This window comes from Dromiciops gliroides, chromosome 4, assembly GCF_019393635.1.
Source record: "Dromiciops gliroides isolate mDroGli1 chromosome 4, mDroGli1.pri, whole genome shotgun sequence".
Lineage (NCBI taxonomy): Eukaryota > Metazoa > Chordata > Mammalia > Microbiotheria > Microbiotheriidae > Dromiciops > Dromiciops gliroides.
This window is the reverse complement of record NC_057864.1, coordinates 363,786,286-363,799,053: the sequence shown is the minus strand read 5'-3', so window position 1 is coordinate 363,799,053 and position 12,768 is coordinate 363,786,286.

Genomic DNA, 12,768 nt, shown 5'->3' with positions numbered 1-12,768 from the left:
TGTTGCTATTATTATTATTAAATAACAAACTCTAAAAAACTGATAGTACTTATTTCATTGCCATCTAACCACCAAAGCAGAACCAAAGGGTGAGACCACTGAGGCTTTGCCCTTATGTGCTTTCATTTAGAGAATAGTAAAAATACTTTCACTCCTTATACAGATAGAAACAGGAATCTCATTTATAAGAATAATTAGTTAAAATTGGAACCTAGAAGATGAGTGCTTCTTTCCACCAATAGCTAAACCCCAGATGAATAACCTCACCATTCTTCTCAACTGAAATGATCTTTAAAAGGATAAATTTTGTACTTCTTTTCTCATATGCAAAAAGTTGCTAGTGCTATGTGCTTTCTTCCTCTCAGGAACATTATATTTAGCTTTTGGACATATTTTGGTGGTATCCTGCTCCCTCATCATCCCAAGAGGCAGGAGATAATCTTCATAGAAAAGTTTGGACTGCAGACACTCCACAGATATTACAAACACATTTGCATTCAAAAAGCAATACATTGGTCAGGTGACAAAGCAAAACTGATGGCAGCCCATTGCAAAAGAATGTGATCCCAAGGTAAGCACACCCTAGATACAATACCTGACATGATTCAAGGCCCTATTGTGACAAAAGGGGACATCAAGTCCAATAGCGTGGAAATTAAAATGGTTGAGCAATTGTATTCATAAGAGGTAAAGAAGAAGGAAAAAGTAGATTTGGAAATATCTGGAAATGCCACAGACTTCAGAACTCCACCAAAGAAAGGGCTGTAATCATTGTCTAAAGGTCAGATAAGATGGGCAAGTCAGATGGAAAGGACTACTAGATCATATTTTGGGACATACTTTTACAGATATAGAATAGTACATTTTTACATATGCACATGTACATATACATATAAAATACATCTATGTAGCATTATTGTTGATAAATATTTTGCCTATTATTATATTCCTCCTGAATAAATAACTTTTTTTTATTTGTCATTGTGTGCCTATATGTGTCTCATTGCAAAGGCTGAAGCCCCAATTTAAGGATAGCCAATGTTCAAAGCGACATAGTTGTATGTACTATGAAAGAAATAGAAGAGACTATTTTTCCCTGCACAAGACACTTAAAAATCTAAATTTGACAGGCTGACAAGACATAAACATTTGGAAAGGATAGAAATATGCTCAAGGGTAAAATGGGTGTCACTATAGGTCAAGAGTGTATACAAATGATGAGTTGATTCTAGCCATTTTTCTAGGTTCCTATGGTGTGTGAAAAATCTTCAGAGGGGGAAAAATAAATATTGAAGAAGGTTTTTATGAAGTAGAGAAATAAAGAAAAGGCACATTTGTGTGGGGGGGAAGAGATCTTTAAGAGCACAAAGTATCAATCAACATTCAATGAATGTTTGAATATGAAAGGACAGAGGTGAGTCATTAATATATGTAATTTATTAAGTCATACAACTTTGCTATGAGATAAATAGCATTTTGGAAGAGATTGAAATGGTATGAGAATTCAGGTCAAAAAATGACTCAGAAACAGGGAGTGGATTTGCTAAGGAAAGAAAACTGGAAATAGGTACAAAGGCATAATTCCAAATTTGCAAGCAAAAGGACAGTTGAGGCTAGGAAGAAATTTTATTGTCATCTCATTTTCACAAAGGGTGAAGATTAAGGAAACTGAACTATCTTCATTATATTGACTTGAATGTGAAATCAGTTAAACCAGATCTGCCCTACCCTTCTACCTAACTACTTTTATAGAACTTTTAATGTTGTTGTCAAACTTTCTTTCAACTGATATTTCTGTCCTTGTATGATAATCCAAGGCAGTCAACTTTTACCATGAACAGTTTAATTCAGTAGGGAATTCAGAATGTCTCAGTTGTGATACATTTCCTTGGGTAGTTTAGAAGAAAAGTCTGAGGGAAAGAGATTATCTGATGATCTAGGAATAAAGCTGAAGCTGTCACTAATTAGCTTGGTCACCTTGAACAAGTCACTTAATATAAAAGAGGGGCTATGTTTTTAAGCAAAACTACACTGAACTGTGAAATGTGATCTATAAAAAGTTTCAGAGACATAGTTTCTGGCTAATTAATAATGTTAGCAGATAATTAATAAAAGGGGTCAGTAGCACTGTCAAATGAATGCCAAAGATCCTTCTTGGAACTTACTCAAGGCTTATATGCCTTTGGAAGAGTGGGTATTCCTAAGTATGGCAACCAAATCATTGGTTAACAATTAATGAGAAGAATAAATATTATAATGAAAGGTAGACCTATTTTAGTGGAGGGGCTTGTGGGTGACTGTGATTATGTCATTTTTCTTCCAGACCATCCCCCCAGCCTTGGGCAATCTAGAGAAAGGATCTGCCCCAACCCAAATCTGAGTACAATACAATGGGCCAGAATTCATTTTAGATTAAATTCATTTTAAAGATCTCTAGTTGGGAGGGGCAACAACTCCAAGATTTCATCTCCTCATCTGCCCTGCCCTTCAAAGAACTAAGCTTTGACCTAATCTCCAAATGAGGAAGGGAAAAAATTTCTTGATCTCCACAATGTTAACAATTGGTTATTTAATAATCATTTCTCTCCAAACTAAACCACCCAGATTTTAGTCTAAATTTCCAGCAAATAGTTGTGACCTCAGGCAAATCACCCACATTTTGGGTCTGTTTCCTCATTTGTAAAATTGCTGCTGTTCATCCTTCATTCTTTTTTTGTGTGTGTGAGATAATTGGAGTTAAGTGACTTGCCCAGGGTCACACAGCTAGTAAATGTTAAGTGTCTGAGGCCAGATTTGAACTCAGGTCCTCCTGACTCCAGGGCCATTGCTCTATCTACTGTGCCACCTAGCTGCCCCTCATCCTTCACTCTTTTTTTTTTTTTTTTTAGTGAGGCAATTGGGGTTAAGTGACTTGCCCAGGGTCACACAGCTAGTAAGTGATAAGTGTCTGAGGCCAGATTTGAACTCAGGTCCTCCTGACTCCAGGGCCATTGCTCTATCCACTGCGCCATCTAGCTGCCCCTATCCTTCATTCTTAAAGAGGACCATGAAAGACGTCATGAATTAAATTAATTGGATTTAAGTGAAGGAGAGTTGTGCAAGGTCACCAACCTCACTCTCTCCTCCGGAGTCATCTGGGTCCAGTGTGAAGATATATATCAAGATGACTGGAGATGGCCCTGGATGTTCAAGGCAATTGGGGTTAAGTGACTTGCCCACGGTCACACAGCTAATAAGTGTCTGAGGTAAGATTTGAACTCAGGTCCTCATGATTCCAGGGCTAATGCTCTATCCACTGTGCCACCTAGCTGCCCCTCATTTGTAAAATAGAAGAGTTGGAACAGATTAGCTCTAAATTTTCTATGATGAAAAACGTTTGGGGGAGAATCCTCTGTAACCTTTTTTTTTCCTTGTGTATTTTGGTACTTTGGGGTATATACACCATCTAGCCCTAAGCCAAAGGCCCAATTCCCTGAGCTCCATCCAGAGGATGTGCTGATTCCTGGGAAGCTAAGGTTCAAGAGTCCACAGCCTAGAGCATACATTCCTTATAGTGTCTGCCAGCACTAACCATCAATAATTTAATGAGAGGATCTGATTTCTGTGATCCTGCCAGCTCAAGGATTCTATTTTCCCTGTTGACAAAAACAGCCAAATAATTGTCTTGCTTATGTTTATTACCAACTTTCCACTATGAGCCCTCTAGAAAAAGGGCTGTCTGAATAAATGAATTATGAAAACGTAGGAGTAGTCTTCCATCCTACTTTTACCCCATGAGGGAATTAATTTCATTGGACTTTTGAGTAAACAAATACTCTATTCTTCTGTCTTTTCCATTCTTTCTTCCAGTTATTCTACTTACTGGAACAAGGGATTTGACTAGGCCAAAAACCCTATCAGAATGAGCTTGAAGTGACTTGAACATCTGAAAATAAAACTTCTACATTCTTCCTTTTGATCATGTTAAGAGTGTGTCCATCTCTAAGTATCTCTTTCTTGCTTTGGCAAGAGTAGGATTAGTTGGGGCTGCCAGGTTTTTAATCAAGTAACTCTTATATCTGTGATAAGGGATTGGGATTTCAGCAAACTGAAGAAGGCTTCCCTGAGATTGCTGCTGGAGCTGCTTTCCCTGCATTATCTTCATCTGGCCCACATCTCTAGACAACAATGTAGCTGAGGCTTGACCGTGTGATTATAATGTTGCCTTTGTTTGGCGTGAAAGGTTTCCTCTTTGTCTATGAAATGTAAATTTTCTGGTGTTGGCATCAACCAAGGCAGTTTTTCAAAAGAAAGTTTTTTTGGAAAAGGTCTAGTTTTTCCCTCTGTTCATTAAGGATCCATTCCTTCAACAAGAGTATCTCTCAAAACTGCTAAGACCAGTTACAGACCTTTTCGTTGGTTTCTAGATGGGGAAACTATATTTTAGTTCTTGCTACAACTCCCTGACAGCTAACCCCTGGGTGCATATAATCCCGCAGTTGATTACCAGCTGGCAGGGAGATTCATCTCACACTCCAAATCCAGAGAGCTAACATTGTCCTGTTGAAATGAAACAGACATTTATGAAGTATCTGCTGTGTACAGAGCTCTCTTCTAGACACTAAGGGAGGTATGAGGTTGAGAAAAAATAATGTCTGCCCTCAACTGGCTTATATCCTAATAGAGTGTTAAGACACCAGAATAGATTTCTATACTAACTAATACATGATAATGTTTGGTCTATGTGTATGATTTCATATGTATAGAAAACTTGCCACGAAGAAACACCCTCTAATGAAGTGGGGGTTTTTTTACACATTACTAACAATCTCAAAGAGTTTTATGGGGCATTGAGAGGTTAAGCATCTTTCCCAAGATCAGGTGGGACTTAAATCTGGGTTTCCCTACCTCTGAAGGCAGTTCTCCAGCCACTGTAAATGAAGGAACACTTTTAGAATCCACTAGAATTCATTTCTACAGAGAATGGCTGGAGCTCTAGCTATGAAAAGTGGCTAAACAGATTTCCAGGATGATGTCAGGGGTGTTGGCATGAGAAGAAGAGGAGTGGGGTATCAACAATGACAGCAGCAAATTATTTTGAAATGCTGGGATTGTGGCTTTGGTTTACAAGCAAGATGCATATCCTCCCTACCCACTCACCCCGCCCCCCCCATTCATCTCCAAATTATGAAAAGAAATCCGTGCTGTCATAATGGGTTACTCTGTGCCCCTACTATGTAGGAATCAGTCCATTCTGTTTAGAAATATTTTTTTTTCAAAAGTTTAATAATTTTCTTAAAAGGAAGCAAAAAAGTACACAGAAGAGGTGACCTTTGAGGTGAAACTTAAAGAATAGGTCAGAAATCAGAAGAGCAAGAGTGAAAAGATGCTTATTCTGGGCTGAAAGAGCAACTACAGAGGCATTCTTGAGAGGACAATATCTATTTGGCAAGCAGAATGTTCAGATTGTTGGAAATGAGGGAACATAAAGGAAAGTCATGAGCTAAGAGCGGGATAGGCAGAGTGGGACCAAATTGTTGATTGCCATGAATAAGAAGCTACGTGGTTCAGTAGATAACCTGAAGAGAGGAAGACATTTCCAGAGTTCAAATCTGGTCTCAGATACTTACTAGCTGTGTGACCCTGGGCAAGTCATTTAACCCTGTTTACCTCTGTTTCTCATATGTGAATGAGGTGGAAAAGGAAATGGCAAACCACTCCAGGATATTTGCCAAGAAAATCCTAAATGAGTTAATGAAGAGTTAGACATGACTGAAATGACTGAACAACAACATGAATGAGAAGCAGAGTTTGAATTTTACTCATCAGTACTAGAGCTACTGAAAATTTTTGAGTAAATGAGAAGCATAGCCAAACCTGTATCCTAAAACACACACACATACACTCACTCACTCACTCTCATACACAAACACATACACACACACACACACACACACACACACACACAAGATTATACTGGCAGTGGTATAAATGGCAGATTGCAGCAGAGAGATGAGAGGTAGAAATACCTATTAAGGGCAATTGAAGTAGTCCAGACAGCTGGTGATAAGGACCCATGGTAGAGTGGTGTCAACTAAACAAACATTTATTAAGCACCTACTATGTATAAGTCACTGTACTGGACTTTCATGATGAAACTAGAAAGGTGACAGATTCAGGACATGAGGCAGAGATCAAATTTCTAGCAGCTGAGAAATGGATGTAAGAAGGAAAACAAAAAGATAAGCTCATGATGACAAACATAGGAGAACTGGTAAATTCTCCTCAGAAGAAGAAGGAAATGTAAAGGAGCAACACAAGCTCAGTTTTGGACATGTTGAGTTTGAAAAATTGATAGGACACTAATCAATCAACAAGCATTTATTAAGTTCTTACTGTAACCAGGAACTGTGCTGTCTAGGATACAAAACCAAAAGTGAGAGTCTCTGCCTCAAAGGAGCTTACATTTTAAACGGGAAATAGAATACAAATAGATAAATTGATATAGAATTTTTATATTTACTACATATCTCTATATGAATATACTTACATATGTTACACATCACATATATATGTATGTATGTCCACATATAACTTAATATGAGGTAGTTTGATGAGGGAGAGCCCAACTAGCTGAGGGAAATAAGAAAAGTGTTATGTAATAAACTTGAGTTGAATCTTGAAGGAAAACAAGGATAACAGTTACAGGTGAAAGATTACACTCAAGACACTGCAGATAGCCAGGACAAAGGCATGGAGACAAAAGATAGGCTTCAATATAGATAGATCACTGAGTTCCTGAAGGGGAGAAATAAGGAAGAAGACTAGAAAGATAGATCAGAGCCAGGTTGAAAATATATTTAGAAGTCAAACGGAGGCATTTATATTTTATCCGAGAAACAATAGAGAGCCCTGGAGTTTAATTAGGTAGAGTGAGTGACATGGTGACATGATTAGATCTGCACTCGAGAAAAATAACTTCAGTGGCCATGTGGAAGATTGATTGAGTAGGGATAAGCTTGAGGTAGAGACCTGAATAAGGTTAGTGGCCTGGTGGATAGATGAGAACATTAATAAAAAATGTTGTAGTGATAGAAATGATTGGACTTGACAACTGATTAGCGAGTGAGACTTTAAAGATAGCACTGAGAGGAAGGCTTCCCTATAAAAATAAGGAAGTTTCAAAGATATGTAAGTTCTGGGGAAAATACAAGTTCTGGTTTGGACAGGTTGAATTTAAGGTAGCTATATGATCTCCCATTCAAAAATTCCAAAAGGCTGTTGGTGATTCAGAAGTGGAGCTCAGGGGGCAGCTAGGTGGTACAGGGGATAAAGCACGAGCCCTGGATTCAGGAGGACCTGACTTGAAATCTGGCCTCAGGCACTTGACACTTACTATCTGTGTGACCCTGGGCAAGTCACTTAACCCTCATTGCTTCTCCCCACCCCCCAAAAAAGAAGTGGAACTCAGAAGAAAGACTAATGTTGGATTTATAGATCTAAGAATCATCTGCATAGAGATGGTCATTCAACTCAAAGAAGATAATGAGGTCATCAAATTTTTTAAAATAAAGTACAAACAGAAGCAGAGCCAGGATAAAGCCTTGGGGAATAAACACAGCCAGGGACTATGATATGGAAAATGAACCAGAAAAGAACAAAAGTGCTTAGACAGGTAAGAGGAGAACTAAGTGCAAATAATGTCATAAAAACCCAGGCAAAGAGAATGGCCAAGAGTGTCAAATGCTGCTGAGAGGTCAAGAAGGATAAATAATGAGGGTGGGGGGAGGGGAATTCATACTTGGTCTTTGGAGAGACTAGTTTCAGTTGAGTGATCTTCATTAAGGAAATTTTGCTATACTTTTTGGTTCTGTTCTCCCTCATTTAGTTACCAAAACTATATTTTGTCATAAAAGGAATTTTGTAGATCTCCTTTAACTATTTTTTCTTCTTTAAATTTATTTCTTTTATTTTTAATTTACAGAATAAACAAGTATTTCCACGACATGGTATATAATAAAAAAGATGATTGCAAGGAAACTGCAAATCTATCATATACTACTTGCTATTCCTTTTAAATATATAATAAAGTGATCATGTAATTTTTTTCTTTTTTCCCTTCCCCCACCCCCGCCCCAGAGATGGCTACCATTAGACATAAATACATATATACATGTAAAATCATTCTATACATACTTCCATTTACCAGTTCTTTATCTGAAAGCAGATACTTCTTTCATAGATCCTTTGTAGTTAATTTGGGTATTTCTAATAGTCAAAATATCAATCACTCAGAGTTGTTTTTAAAACAGTATTGCTGTTATTATATGCAATGTTCTCTTGGCTCTGTTAATTTCTCTCTTCATTATTTTGTGCAAGTCTTTCCATGTATTTCTAAGATCATCAAGCTCATAATTTCTTATGCAGAGTAGTATTCCATCACAATCATATACCACAACTTGTTCAGCTGTTCCCCAATTGATTGGCTTCCCTGCAACTTCCAGTTCTTTGCCAACACAAAGATAGCTGCTATAAATATTTTAGAATATATAGGTTCTTTTCCCTAATAATCTTTGGAAATAGTGGTACTGCTGAGTCAAAGGTATTTGACTATTTTTTTCAAATAGTTTATATAGTATTAGTAGAAATTGTTCCTCAAATGTTTGGTAGAATTCATTTATGAATCCATCTAGTACTGGGGATTTTTCTCTTAGGGAGCTTGTTGATGTCTTGTTCCATTTATTTTTCTAAGTTATAGTTAATTAAGTATTCTATTTCATCTTATGTTAATCTAGGCAGTTTTTAATTCTGTAAATATTCTTTCATTTCACTTAGATTGTCAGTTTAGTTTCCTCTAAGCAAATCTCTAAGGCCTCCATGGCCTGTGACAATGAGGTGCCACTATGTCAGGATAGTCCTTTAAAAAAAATCTAGGCTGCCTTGGGATTTGGAGTATGGTATAGCAGCGTGATATGTAATGGTAAAAGTCAAGGAGCCTGGGTTTAAATCTTGGCTCTTCCACTTATCTGTGACTTTTGGAGAGCTCTTACCTTCTCTGGACCTCATCAATAAAATGAGGCACTTGGACCAAATGGTCTCCAAGATTTCTTCTAGTTATTCCCATTATCCTTTCACAGAAAACTCTTTTACCAGGTACTAAAGGAGTGCCCAATGCTCCCACAGAAAAGTCACCATTGTGATGGAAGGTGAGCCATTTCCCACAGAATAATTTTGGGATACTTCTCCCTTAGTGTGTTGGTATTTTAATTTATGTCCAAAGATTAGTACATTGGACACATGTCAAAGTTAACTTCCTATTTTATATAGCATCCTTCTGTACTTGATCCTACCCTACTTTGAAAGGCACATGACACTGGTGTTGAATATGAAAATATAGTTTTTGTATCTGTCTCCTACAAACAGATCAGAGAAATAATATTTAATCTCTCCTACAAAATTAATAAACAGATCAGAGAAATTATAATATCTTATAATATCTCCTACTAACCAGATCAGAGAACATGATATCCATACCTGTCCTCCTACAAAACAGATCAGACAGAAAAAATCATAATATCAATTTAATATTTTGTCCCAAGAAGAAATACATAACACATGATCATGTGGGCACTCTCCTCCTAAAATGAAGCTCAGAGACCCTCGATTTCTGAGGGTTCTTAAGGTTTCTTTTGTCCACTGATTACAGGGCTTTGTCAGTTTCAATACTATGATACAGAAGCAAAGAGAGTTTAAAAATTTCATTTATAACAAGTATGGAGGAAATACTGAAGCATCATGATAACATTACAGGATTCCAAAAGAAAAGGGTTTGGCAAGGATGAGGACGCCCAGATGTCCATAAGATAGGGACTTACTATCCTGAGGGAAAAGAAGTCACTAGGTAGGGTCTTTTATCTGCTAGCTATCTGAGTTCAGTTTGGAGTTCAGTTGAAGGACCTCCATCAAATCCAGGTGATCCATATATTCACATTAACACTAGCTACACAGAGTTGTATGTGTCAAAGGCACAATACACTTTGACATAGTAGTGATTTGTCAATTTCCAACAACTTTACCCCTTTGATGCCTCAAAACTCACCTTACATTTCTCTCAAAATTGGAAATAAATTTAGCTGATTCAATGGCAGTGACAGATGCCATAGTCAGCTGATATAAAGTTCAGGTGTGACATATTTTAAGCTTAAAAGAGAGCTCTAAGGGGCAGCTAGGTGGTACACTGGATAAAGCACCGGCCTTGGATTCAGGAGGACCTGAATTCAAATCCAGCCTCAAACACTTGACACTTACTTGCTGTGTGACCCTGGGCAAGTCACTTAACCCTCATTGCCCTGAAAAAAGAAAGAGCTGTATCTGGCTCTGGATTTTGTATCACATCAAGTACTCTGTGAATGGTCAATAAATGTCATAATTCAGTTAAGCCCAATAGCAAAGTCTGATTTTTCCTGGCGGTACAATTGTGTCCTCCTCTTACTCCATGACATGTAGTGAATGAAGCTTTTCTACTATGACATGGAAACCTAATATGTGGACATTATTCAGATACCCCAATGTCACTATTACAACTGAATCATCTAGTAATCATAGCTGCTCTATTTTCATTGCCCATGTACAATTACATCTCAAGAGACTGATTATATTTCAGGTTGGTAAAACTACACAACTCATTTGGGCACCTGTCTAGAGAAACATAATTTCCTAAGAGTTAACCCCTAGGTCAGGGACTATTGCATAGTTTGCTTAGTGCCTAGCCTGTAACAAAGGATGAATTCTCAAGGTACATTGAATAATTAAAAATGCACCCCTATTTTAACTTCAAGTATGGCACAGTACTGCAGGGAAGCAGGCAGTTTAGAATCATAAGGATTAAACTTCAAGCCAAGAATAGGAGGAAAACTAGATCTCACTATATACCATATGGGATTTAGAGTTCCTATATACATGTTTCATTCTGCTGGTGCTATGTTTCATTGTTCAGAATTGTAATGACCATCAGCCTGCTATTACATAACTCTCGATTGCCTTGATGGTCAATGTACCCTAACTTCAACAGACGCTGAAAATCAGGGAGCCCTTCTGATCTGGGAAACATGCTCACTTCTAAGGAACTGACAGCCCTAATAGAATTAGTTTATGTAATAACCAAAGTAGTTGTTTTCTGGGACCCTTGAGATTGGCCATCAGTCCTTCCAAGAGGGTTAAGACTTTGCAGCTTCCTTTTCAGGAATCCCAACTCTGTTTCTGAATTATCCCACATGAAACACAGGGATTCTTTACCCATTGGAAGTCCATGGATGGATCTCAAACAGCCCATGAATTTGGAAATCATCATCATCATCATCAAACTTTCAATATACAAAATACTTTACAAATATTCTCCCATTTTATCCTCCCAAGAATCCTGGGAAAAAGTTGCTTTAATTATGCCTATATTACAGATGATGAAACTGAGGTAGACAGAGATTAAGTGACTTGTCCAAGGTCCTGCAGCTATCACTTGTATAAAGATGAATTAAATTTCAGGTCTTCCTAACTCCAGTACCGGATCCAAGGTGCCATTTATCTGTCTAATATTTTGATAACTATACTTCAATACAATTTTGTTTTCTTTAGAATCCCGTGTTTTATATTACACATTAAAAAAAAAAACTTAGTCACCCATATGCTTCAACAAAACATCAATGAGGTTGATGATACCAAGAAAAAACAAACAAACAATACCATACTATATCAGAGGACCAAGGAAACTTTTCCTAATCCTAATGTGAACATTTTCCCTCATTTGTACATGTCCTTGAGTCTATTCCCGAAGATCCAATAGAGATTTTAGTAGCAATAACTCATGCCTATCTGACTTGGTAGTAAAAGAAACCTTGTCCTCCGCTGGACATTTTGACAAAGTGTCTGCTTGACCAGGTTCAAGATGAATCTCTAGGACCTACCTGCTGGTTCTGTTTTTACAGTTTCCCTGCATTGTGAAGGTGTTGCTTACACATTTTCCCAGAAGATCCATATTTCAGGGGCAAGATGGTAGTAGTAAGAGTTGGAAGCTTGCCCAAATGTGTCCATGATATTTCCTCAGTTCTTTATCTCCATACCCAGCTGTCCAAGGAGACTCTCTTAATATAGACATTTTTTTTTAATCTCCTGATGCCTTTGTAAGCCTATTTCATTTACTGGAGACCTCTAATATCAGTATAATCTCATCCTCTCAGTACTTCCTCTGAAATCTGCCTCTGTGTTAGGGGGTCTTTCTCCCCAGAGGGGCTTTGCCCACCAGTGGGTCACTGACACAGGTGTTGCTTGGAATCCCATAATAGTTCTTCCACTACCCACTTCCACTCTAACAGTGTGACCCATAGTATTATAGATCCTCCTCTCTGACTTTTATGCTCCTGGTCTAGGCTTAACAACTTGATTGTATTCACCTGTGTTCCTGCCTCCTACTGAGAAACCTAATTGTAACTCTACTCCCATCATGTTCTGTTTTTTGCTTCTTCAACAAACCCAAAATCTACGCCATAATATTTCTGAGCCTAATGTGGTAAGCATAGTGAAAAGTGTGCTGACCTTGGAGTGAAGAGGGATGTGGATTGGAGTCTCACACCATTGTGTCCATAGGTAAGTCACTTAAACCCCCTCTCTTTCAGTTCCCTCATCTTTAAAATCAGGACAATACCTGTCAGCGTGTGCTAGAGCGAGAACCTACTGGCTAGGAGCCAATTGTTAAATATTCAGCAGGAACACTTCTATCTCAGTAAATCGGCAAAC